General features: G+C 41.8%; 1 pseudogene; it reads right to left on the bottom strand.

Annotated features, from left to right (window-relative positions):
• Window positions 1-3590: 3590 nt before the first annotated feature.
• Window positions 3591-11317, bottom strand: LOC135203411 (uncharacterized; annotated as a pseudogene).
• Window positions 11318-11727: the final 410 nt, after the last annotated feature.

The raw sequence follows: 11727 nt of genomic DNA on the forward strand, positions 1-11727 counted from the left end.
TGAACGCGTTTTGGTGAGATTTGCAGTACGTTTGAGACCGTTTTCAATACCCTCTGTTTAAATCTTGATTCTAACTTTGGAGAAAATACTTACTTCGAAAGGAAAGTAGAAGTCTTTAGCTCCGTTTCTCACCAACAAGAAGTCGCGACTGATGCCCATCTCCGATGTCAGGACGCGTTATAATGAACTTTTTTAGGGATTGTACACGCTGATCGTACATGGTCCACTCTGGACCCTACGGTTTTTTTACCTAGTTGTTGTTTAAGATTAAGCTGGCTTTATGCCAGCACGGGCTCTTGCTCAAGAGCAGCCCTTGGTTGATTTATTACAGTCAAACTGGGTTGACATAGGCGGGTGCGGACGGATAAGTAGTACCGACTCGCACAGAGAGCAGAAATGACATGCTCTTGAGACAGTAGTTTTGTGTTTTCTTACAGACATACATTTAAAGATAATAAGACATACAAATAATGGAAATACATGAATTATACATCGGCGGAAAGGCCGCGGAACGCTCTATAGAATGGTTAAAGGAACAACGCGACTTGATGATGAGATGCAATAGAAATATTGAAAATGCGTTGTCCTTACAAATACTCCCCCCCACCCAAGACAATGATTATGAAATAATTATTGGATGAAAAATATCTTGGAGGCAGGAAGCGACCCCGTGTCCTTGTGACACTTGTTGTGGGGCGTTATCGAATGCCAAGTCCTTTGGCGTTGCTGGCTGGCAGGATGCCTCCCTTAGCGGTTGCCTGGGGGGTTTTACTGTCGACTGAGGGCAACCAAGACTGTGGAGAGAGCTGCATTGTGTGTGGAGGCGGCGTGGGACGGGCTGTGGGGACCCCCAGGTGTGGCGGCGGCGTAGGTTGGGCTGAGGAGGTCCCCCAGTGCGGCAACGGCGTCTGGCGGGCAGAGAGGAACCGCAGGTGAGGCAGTGACGTCAGTAGGTCGAGGAAGCCCACAGGCAGCGGTGTCGGCAGGCAGAGGAGATCCACAGGTGCGGCAGTGGTGTCGGTGGGCCGAAAAGGACTACATGTGACGGCGTCGGGGGGCCGGTGAGCAGGTCCACAGGTGTGGCAACGATATCGGGCAGGCTGAGTGAGCCCCAGGAGCGATTGCGGGGTTTGAGGAGGTCCACAAGCAGCGACGTTGGGGTTGGGGTTGGGGGGGGGGGGGGGGGCTGCCGCCGAGCAGGGCCACATGTGTGGCAGAGATGTATGGTGGGTAAAACAGTGGCACTGGGGGAAGAACCGAGGAGGTCCGCAAGTTTGGCGGGTCAAGAAGATATCTGGCGTCCCCTGGTTGAGGCAAAAGTGGGCTGCCACGTCGGATGGATGTTTCTGATTTCGTATTGGCTGACCAGCACCCAGCTACCCGTCCTCAAAAAGCACCAAAACACGCTTGGAAGCTGTGTCGTGATGGGTCTCTTAATGGTGTCAGCGTTGTCCTCGGAATGGAGCTTTCAGAGACCTAAACTGTGGCGCCGTATTGAGTCCGATAAAGGTTCTCTGAAGGTGAGTGCCCGTAATTAGTCTGTTAAAGGCTGAGAACAGAAATAACGCTTGAGACAGTAGATTTGTGTTTTTTTACAGACATACATTTAAAGATAATAAGACATACAAATAATGGAATTACATTAGTTATACATTGGCAAAAAGGCCGCGGAACGCTCTATATAATGGTTAAAAGAACAACACGGCTCGATGATGAGATGCAATAAAAATACTGAAAAAGCGTTGTCCTTACAGTAGTATTACTGTATACCTTGATTCTGTTGCTGTCAAGTTAATTTTTGAATGAAAATTTTATTCCGTATATTATTTTTGAAAAGTGACATCATGATTGTTTCAACTGCAAAGAAAATGAACTTACTAGAGGTTGAATTTCTAAATTTCTGAACGAGATTTTTTTCATTATTAGTTTTAGAAAAGTGGTAGAAATTTCAAGCAAATCCCTTCAACCATAAGGCAGCAACAGTCATTTAATTTATAATGGGGCCTTTATGCCATAGGTGAGCCCTTTAACTGAAACCCCTGGAGCCCAGACATGAAGGGGGGCGGGGGGTGGGGGGGAGGTGGAGAGGGCAACCAGGGGTGAGCGACCCTGGCAACTAGGATGCACAGTTGCCAGACACCCAATATGGCCCTCATATAACCTAACCAACCCGTGCTCTACTGGAGTAAGGATGGAAGGAAGACAAATCTACCATCAGTCTGTTTGGAGGTCACTACACCCCAATAAAGTGGGACTGGCACCTTCGGGATAGCTGAATGTCTGCTGAGGAACTACGGCTGAGAGAGAGAGAGAGAGAGAGAGAGAGAGAGAGAGAGAGAGAGAGAGAGAGAGAGAGAGAGAGAAGTCGATAGAGGCTATATTCGCGATGTGCATATATAAATTTAGAGATTTTATAGGAGGATGAGGAGGTAAACGTCCCGGTTACGTAGGAAACAATTAAAGGGGACATGAGTCGCAAGAAAGCAGTGAACCGAGTCTATTTGGGGTCGGGTCGGGTGGTTTTATTCCCGTAGAGTTACGTGACGTCACGGGGGGCATAAGAGTGGAGTTGATTTGGGGTTGGGGTTTGAAATGATGGGTTTCCCGTAGAGTTACGTGACGTCACTGGGGGGTAGGAAAATGGAGACAATTTGGGATGGGGGGTTGAAATGGTGGTTTTATTACCGTAGAGTTACGTGACGTCATGGGTGGTAGGAAAGGTGGAGTCAATGTGGGGTGGGGGGTTGAAAGGATGGTTTTATTCCCGAAGAGTTATGTGATGTCACAGGAGGTAGAAAAATGGAGTCAATTTGGGGTCGAGGGGATGGAATGGTGGTTTTATTCCCGAAGAGTTACGTGACGTCACAGGGGGTTAGGAAAGGTGGAGTCAATTTGGGGTCGGGGTTGAAATGGTGGTTTTATTCAAGTAGAGTTACGTTACATCACAGGGGTAGGAAAGTGGAGTCAATTTGGGGTCGGTGGTGGGGGGTTGAAAGGATGGTTTAATTCCCGAAGAGTTACGTGACGTCACAGGAGTAGAAAAGTGGGGTCAATTTGGTGTCGGTGTGGGGGGGGGGTTGAAATGGTGGTTTTATTCCCGTAGAGTTACGTGACGTCACATGTGGCCACGCCCCCACCCCTTTTGGACCTCATGGACGTGCATGAGCTCATCAATTATGTGGAGTTGATTTGGGGTCAGGGGTGACAACGCCCCCCAATATGAGCTCATGTACGTACATGAACTTATAATACAAATGGAGTCAATTTGGGGTTAGGGGTGGCCACACCCCCTAGAATAGTGGAGTCTATATGGGGTCGGGGTGGCCATGCCCCCCAGGAAAGTGGAGTCTATATGGGGTCAGGGTGGCCACGCCCCTTTTGGGGGTTTGGGGAGTTGCCCCGCCCCTTTTTAGGCCTCACGTACGTACATGAGCTTATTTTGAGGGGGGAGGGGGTAGCCCCGCCCCTTGGGGGGGGCCGGGACTAAAAAAGTGGAGTCTATATTGGGTCTTTTTCTCTACTAGCTGCTTCTTAAAAACAACCCGGCGCCCCCAGAAACGGTTTTGAAGAGGAGTGTCATCTATGAATTCTCATGCCCGGTGGAAAGATGCCACCACTCCTCTGTCGGGATGACCACTACCAGACTCTCCAAGCGTCTCGCCTACCACCTTCAAGAACAAGAAGGGGCCATTTTCATTCACTACAGGGAAAAACATAACAGAAGACCGGAAGGAGCTGAACTTATAACGAGCACAGAAATTATTGACCATGCACCGGACCGGAGACGTCTATGTTATCTCGAGGCACACCACATATTGGAGAAAAAGCCCACTATAAACACGGTAAAAGAAACAGAATTTCTTCTTACCATCATAAGAAGAAATACAAGTAACCAACCGACACCATATACCGTCACGAGAGAGAGAGAGAGAGAGAGAGAGAGAGAGAGAGAGAGAGAGAGAGAGAGAGAGAGGAACAAGCAAAGAGAGAAAGAGAGAGAGTGACCTACCTACCGATTGTACACGCCCTTACCTGCTATAAATACATGTAAAACAGTATCTTTATTCACTTTGCTGTATACTCTCATAGATGACTGCCTGTGCGCTGTCGACAAGTCAGAGGAGAAAATCCTAAGACAACTGAAATCTTTATATGTCCTTAGGAAATCTGATACACCAGCTACATGCTGACGAGAAAAAGATAAAAAGAAGAATTGAGAAGATTCTATATAAATTAAGTGTCGTTGAAACAGCTATAGTATTCAATGCGATTGCCCTGAGAGAGGGCCTCCTTCCTTATTATTATTATATTTTTTCTGTTCTTACAAACTCAGAATTCCTTTCGACTTGGGCTTTGACCTCAAGAATTGAAAAGCTAAGTATACAATATGGACGTTTAAATGACAACGTAGCCATAAGCCTACCCTCGCAAGAACTGAAAGAAAGCAAAGACCAACTCATTCTACCTTAATACACACACACACACACACACACACTCACACGTACTCTCTCTCTCTCTCTCTCTCTCTTGTTCTAGCAGTGAAGGTCTGAAGGACGCAATGCTATCCCCATTGTCACCCAAAGATATTAATAGTTGGTACAAATTCCTTGACGACTAAAGAAGACCTGTTGCCCTCCTCCATCTTTCCTCGCGCGAATAAGGCTGACCAAAAGAAATCTGGAAGAACCACCATTAACTCAGGTTGGATAACGATGCGAAAGCGACAATTCGAAGAAGAAGTCCTCCTCCTCCTCCTGTGCTCTAAGAGATTATTAGATAATCATCCTCTGCTAAAAAGATAAGAACCGATACTCCCCCCCCCCCCCGAAAACGGTACCCCCTATAAGGACCCCCTTCCAAACCGTAGTTGTAGGCCAAATGGCTTCCGGACAAAAAGATGCCCTTATTTGTTATTATTCTTATAACCATAGAGGCCCTCTTGTGGTTGAAGGTATTTCTGGTTGGAATCGACCCCAAATTCCACTATACCTATTATGATGATAAGATATTGTAAATGGATGGATGGATGGCGTCATCACCACATAAACGAACCAGCAAAAATTTCACTTCTTCAGTTTCTCTCTCTCTCTCTCTCTCTCCCATCCACATCAGATGTCACAAACAGGTCTATTATATAGTATTGGGGGTGTCATCAATTAAGTGTCCATAATAACATCAGTTATGTATTGTCTTATCATCATATGTCATTGTATATTGATAGGTCACGTATATATGGACGCCTTTAGGCCTATGTTTCAGCTTTGCTTCCCTGCGGACACGTATTGGCTTTCTGTAGCCCCCCCCCCCCCCCCCCCCCCCACCAACACTTCGATACCAAGCCCACCTCCACCCACCCACACCCCTCATCGCTTTGAGAGAGAGAGAGAGAGAGAGAGAGAGAGAGAGAGCGAGTTTACAAGAGTGAAATGGCTAGCAACAAATAAAAAAAAATTGGCAATCGTCCGATAGCTGAACTAATTTTATCTTTCCAAATGATCGGAAAGGGCATTGAAATGCTGCTCCAATGCTGTTCAAAAATGTTAAAAGTGTTGTTCTAAAATGCTGTTAAAAGATGACATTCGTTTGAAGATGTTTGAAATCTGTTAAAAAATATAAAAAAGTGCTGTTTTAAAATGATGTCCGAAAATACTGTTTTAAAATATGCTGCTAAAACGCTCATTGAAAGTGGTGTTAAACTGCTGTTAAATGATCCTGTTTGAAGGTGCTGTTATAAACTAACGTTTGAAAGTGCTGTTAAATGATCCTGTTTGAAGGTGCTGTTATACACTAATGTTAAAAATGCTGTCAAAAACACTGTTTGAAGATGTTGTTAAAAAACGTTGTTCAAAATGCTGTCAAAATACTGTTTGAAGGTGCTGTTAAAAGATGCTGTTAAAACTGTTGTTTGAAGGTGCTTTTAAAAACTGCTCTTAAAAATGCTATTGAAAGTGCTGTTAAAAGATGCTGTCAAAAACACTGTTTGAAGGTGCTGTTAAAAGATGCTATTAAAAATGTTGGAAGTGCTGTTAAAAGATGTTAAAAACGCGGTTTGAAAGTGCTGTTAAAAGATTCTGTTAAAACGCTGTTTGAAAGTGCTGTTAGAATGCTATTAGAAGTGCTGTTAAAAGATGCTGTTAAAAGGCTGTTTGAAAGTGCTGTTAAAACGCTGTTGACAGTGCTGTTAACAATGCTGTTAGAAGTGCTGTTCAACGATGCAGTTTAAACGCTGTTTGAAGGTGCTGTTAAAAACCCTGTTGGAAGTACTGTTAAAAGATACTGTTAAAATGCCCTTTAAAAATCCTGTTAAAAACGCTGTTCGAAAATATGAGGGTAGGGTGTACGTGAGTTGGGAGAGAGGGGGGGGGGGATGAGCTTAAAAATCCAACCCCTTTTTGAAGGTGTTGCTGACCATACTTGTATGAATAAATAAATAAATGACTTTATAATTCGATGAAATTGCATCCTAATCTCTCTCTGTCTCTCTCATGGTAATGTATTAACAGTGATCAGAGACACAGATGAAAGTATCTAAAATGTATGTTGCACCACAACACACACACACACACACACACACACACACACACACCATATAATAATACATGATATATATATATATATAATAATATATTATATTATATAATATATAATGTGTGTGTGTGTGTGTGTGTGTGTGTGTGGTTGTGTGTGTGCAACCATATATGTGTGTGTGTTTTTTGCACACACACCACACACACGACACACACATATATTATATATATATATAGATATTATATTATATATATTTGTGTGTGTGTGTGTGTGTGTGTGTGTGTGTGAACTCAAGAATTTTACGCTTCCCTCATCAAATAAGCATAAAAGCCCCCTTTTTCTTTCATTCTTAAATCTTTAAAATTTATTTTTTGTTTTATAATCATCTGTGACTGAAATAGTATCAAAATTTCCATCTGACTTTTCAGTTCATTTCCCGACGGAGACATCATTTATTGACTCACTTTTCAAGTCGTCTCCATTTGCATGGTTTCTGCTGAAGCTGTCGAAGTCTTCAGGAGGAACCTTCAGTCGCTCCAAGTCCTTCCGAAAGAAGGCTCCCTAGGAATCTCCCGAAGCAAGGAAAAATAAAACTTCTCGTAGCCCAAATGAGGATCTGGGGAATTCCTGGAGTTCTAGCGGCGTTTTCTAATTCTAACGTTTTGATTGGGGGAAAGAAAGGTAACCATGTTTACTCTTGGTTAATTTAACTTTGTGAAAAACGCAATGGCTGAGTGACAGGGCTAGCGTTGCCGTTTTTTCTTCACAACAGTGGCTTTTAGTAGTGTTACCATAGGCAGTTCTGATTTTCAAAGAAATCGTAGTCGGAAGCGAACGTTCGTGAGCTTCAATTCCGCTGTCCTCTCAGCTCATGAAGGCACTTTTTAGGCGAGTGCTTCACAAACTTTCAACAAACGTTTTTTCACATACTTAGGAGGTCAATGATATTGTAAATCGATATACAGTAAATTATACGTTTTCTAATTCATTTTAGAGCTGTCACATGCAGAAATATAGTGATGCAAAAAATCGTAATATGTAGTGTACAAAAACGTAGTACAAACCTCATTTTCACCTTTCGAGGGAGATTAAAGGTTTTCTATTTTGACATCGTCTTTTCAAAGAAAACGTTGATTATGGTAAACTATTTTGCTATTTCAAATTAAATCCTACAGTTCTATTTCTTTCAAATCTAATACCTCAAAATGGATTAAATAAAACAATTTCATACTTTCACAATATATTTACAAGTAAACAGCATATGAATAATCAAAACAATCACAAGCCAATAACTTACAAAAGGACAAAAATAACATAGACAAGCACCTTTTTTCAGATTAAGTATATAAGAACCAAAAATAAACAATAACTGTTATATCCTTATTGCTAATATTTTCTTACGCAACGGATATCATTGCCTCTGATGGCTTAAACTTGTAACAACTTCCTTGTTCCCTCACTGCCTCTGAAACGAAAGTTAATGCTTGAGTTGATTGTAAACTATGTTTATTCCTCATATCAGTTTTTATTAAATTCAGTTTCGAGAAAAGTCTTTCAGCATCCGTGTTTGTTATGATATAATTTGCAAAGCAAACGTAGCAAGATTTTTGAATTGGTGCACATTATCTTTTTTAATTTCTCGTAGTGTTCTATAAAAGTTAATAATATTATTACACTGTTCTGACCTGAGTTCTGCAGGCAGGGAAATGCTGTCGAGATTTCTCCACTCATTGTCTAAATCTTGGATATTCCCCTTGTAAATACGGGGTACAATTTCAGTAAAAGGTAATAATGTTACTAATATGGACCTCGTGTTGTTATCAAGGAGTTTATCAGGATTAAAGAATGAAGCCATATGCCATAATGGATGTTTTAGGTTAAATCTTTTCTGTAACTCCATACACATTTTTATCATGAATGATCTGCACCTATACCTTACATGGTTTAAAAATGGTTGATGTCTGTAGTGTTCGGTTTGAAGTAGCCCATGCACTGCTGCCCCTAAGTAGATATTGTTCAAAGGCACATGGTTTTTTTCAAGATTAGGGTCAAAAGATATTAAGTCTGCTTTATCAACAAGGTCCTTACGGCAGAAATATAGCAACAGCGTCTTATACAACCAATTTATTTCAAAATGTATTAAATGAATAGTTGGAGTCTGCCTCTGAAACATTAGATTTAATGCATTAAATGTAGGCAAAATGAAGTTGAGAAAATTTAAATAAAGATAAATTGAAGGGTCGTTCATGTCTTTAACAATCAAGTCTACCGCCCTGAGTTTTTCCTCTGATTCTTTCTTTATAAAATATTCTTTCAGTGCCTTCCACTGTTCTAAAACTCTTCCAACTGCTTGGTGAAAGGAGAGCCAGCGTGTCTGGCATGCATGGAGGATTTTGTGGGATTTTGACTCAAAAATACCATGAAATTGCTTGAATTCATATTTCCTTTTGAGTATAGACATTGCGTATGAAATCCTCGCATTGCCTAGGCAGGGTTTTCGCAGCCTCTGAAGAACAAAGATTAATTGAATGACAAATAAATTTAAAAATTGTAATCCCAGGTAGTGTTTCCTTTAGCCTACTGCTCAGGGAGTTAAATGCACCCATTACATTTGAAGCACCATCTGCAGCAAATCCTATGAAGTTACTCAGAGGAATCTGATGAGCCTCTAATATTCCCATAAGTTTTTTGAAAAGTACTTCCCCACTAGAACCAACGTTTTCAGCATTACCTTCATAAATATCAATTAGGTCTAGCATTCTAGTCTTAATGGTACAATTTTTAGAGTCAAAATACTTAACTATAATAGTGAGGAACTTGCTTGCAGTGACGTCAGTTGACTCGTCTATGATAATGGAAAATAAATTGCTCTTTAATTTTTCAACTAAATCATTTGTCATACAGGTACCTACGTTTTTTTGTTATTTCAGTGCATTTTGTTCTTTTCATTTGTAGGCCTTGTGCAATTACCGAATCTGGAAACATTGTTTTACATAAGTCAATGAGATGGTCGGCAATCAAGAGAGGCAGGTTGTGTTCTGCAATAAAGCAAATCAGCAAGATTGTTGCCAATTTTATCTGGTGTTGCACATTAGGCCTATGGGGGTCTTCGTCATTCTGGGTCTGACTGGCTTCACTGACGAGATGAATGTTGGTTGTCTGTTGAATTAACACAAGTTATAAAAAATTCATACGGTTTGTATCATTTTCACAATTATCAGCAGTAAATCAAATTAATACAGTAGAAGAATAAAAGTGATTGTTTCCTTTACCTTGTGCCGTTTGATAGTCGTCAGTTCTGCATGAAACTTCTTCTGACAAATATTGCATAATGCTTTGGTGGGATCACCCTCTGCCCTGGATAACCAGGGTTTAAACTCCTCCGTTAATAGCCAATCATCCCGCAATTTTCTTTTGTTAGCCATAGCTACCTTTTGGAGGAATAATACAAAAGATTTATTGAGTAGCCTACTATATCATTATTAATTATTTGCATAATGATATGGTTATGATGTATTATGTTAATCGTTGACACTTACCCTTGTCAAGAAGAAGGATGTACGGTGAAGTGCCGGTGGAGTGTGATTTACGTCTGGAGTCACTCTGTTGTAGGCCTAGGCTAACCTCTGGTTCAATTCCGAGGTTATTTGTCTTATTTATCACCCATTTGGGATTAATACCACACAAAAGACACAAAATTTTTTTTGAACGTTAATTTTATGATTTAACGGTTAGAATGCGGAAACTTTAATGGTTAGAATGCGTATTTTCCAGAGTAGAATTATTTTCCGTGACGTAAAAAAAAAAAAAATCCACGTCAGTGACGTCACTACTTTAGTATAAAGTATTATTGACGAGGAAAAGTAAAGGTTGCAATAAAATTCATTTCTATAAATAAGCAGGATATGTTTTATAGCTTTATTTTCATAATAAAACATAAAAAGGCAAAGTGAAGAATTTTTTTCTTCAGTGCCGTGGAATTTTATTCCACAGCGACGTGGCCTGTGGTCGGAAAAGCCACGGAGGGTTGCCAGATGTCACCAGAAAGCCACACTATTCAACGAAATTCCTCAAAACGGCAACCCTGAATTATGGCTCTGACAGTGGTACAACCTATTATAAATGGAATCCGAAATCTCGGATTGTTTATTGGTAATAACGCAGCAGCTCTTGTTCTGGGAGGACTTCTTGGCCGCGCACATCAGTGCATTGGAGGCCAGAAAGCTCTCCAGATTGCTCAAGATGCTGCTGCAACTGGCCGGATGGACGCCGAAGACGACATTTTCTACGCCACCGAGATGATCTCTCTCCTGAAGGAAGGCTGGACGGATTGCTCAGGAGGAGAACATTTTCCTCTTTGATGAGATCGAAGACTTGAATTTGACAAACCAAGATTTGCTGGACCAGTTGATTGGAAGAGAAGCATAACGTTGAAGGGTTTTGTAAAGAACGTGAGTCTGCTGAAGAGGTGAATAAACACCTGAGGCAGCAAATAGAAGAGTTGCAGAAGGCATTAACGCTGAAGGAAAAGGAAGCAGAAAATCTGCACGGAGAACTTGCATGCAGAGAGAAAGAATGTGAGAAGAGCCGGAAAAAAGTAGAAGAGCTGCAGTGACAAGCAGAGGACAACGATTTCTACTGTGGGTACCTCGAGGAGAAGGTCAAGGCCCACAAAGTCGAAAGAAAGAGACTGATCCAGGTGGTCACAGAACTCGAGGAGAGACTGTGAGCCTAACAGCGAGAACCAGTCTCTGTTCTTGCTAGAAATCACTATCAAGTGAAAAATCATGGTCGTGAGACACAGGAGACTCGAGGTCTGCATGGAAGCCAGAATTCAGTCGCTTCCAAAGAAGAACGAAAAAGAAAAGCCTAAGAACGATGATTTTGTTGAAGAAGCCAAGGCAAAAGGAAACATGTTCTACAAGCTTGGACGCCTGGGAGAAGCTTGTGAATGTTTCCTCAGAGTACTGGATGTGGCTGACGACCAAGCAGACTACAGGCTGAGGCTGGGATTATCTCTTGTTGCTTGGCAGACACAGCGAAGCTATGGTCCAGCTTGAAGGATTAGATGGTCGAGAAGATTTGCTTGCAGCCGCCAAAGCCCTCCATAGAATGCAACGTCACGGCTGCCCCTACTACATCCTGGGAATTGCCGAAACGGCTAATTTGAAGGACATAGGGTGGGCCTACAGGAAGCGG

Source organism: Macrobrachium nipponense, chromosome 36 (assembly GCF_015104395.2).
Source record: "Macrobrachium nipponense isolate FS-2020 chromosome 36, ASM1510439v2, whole genome shotgun sequence".
Lineage (NCBI taxonomy): Eukaryota > Metazoa > Arthropoda > Malacostraca > Decapoda > Palaemonidae > Macrobrachium > Macrobrachium nipponense.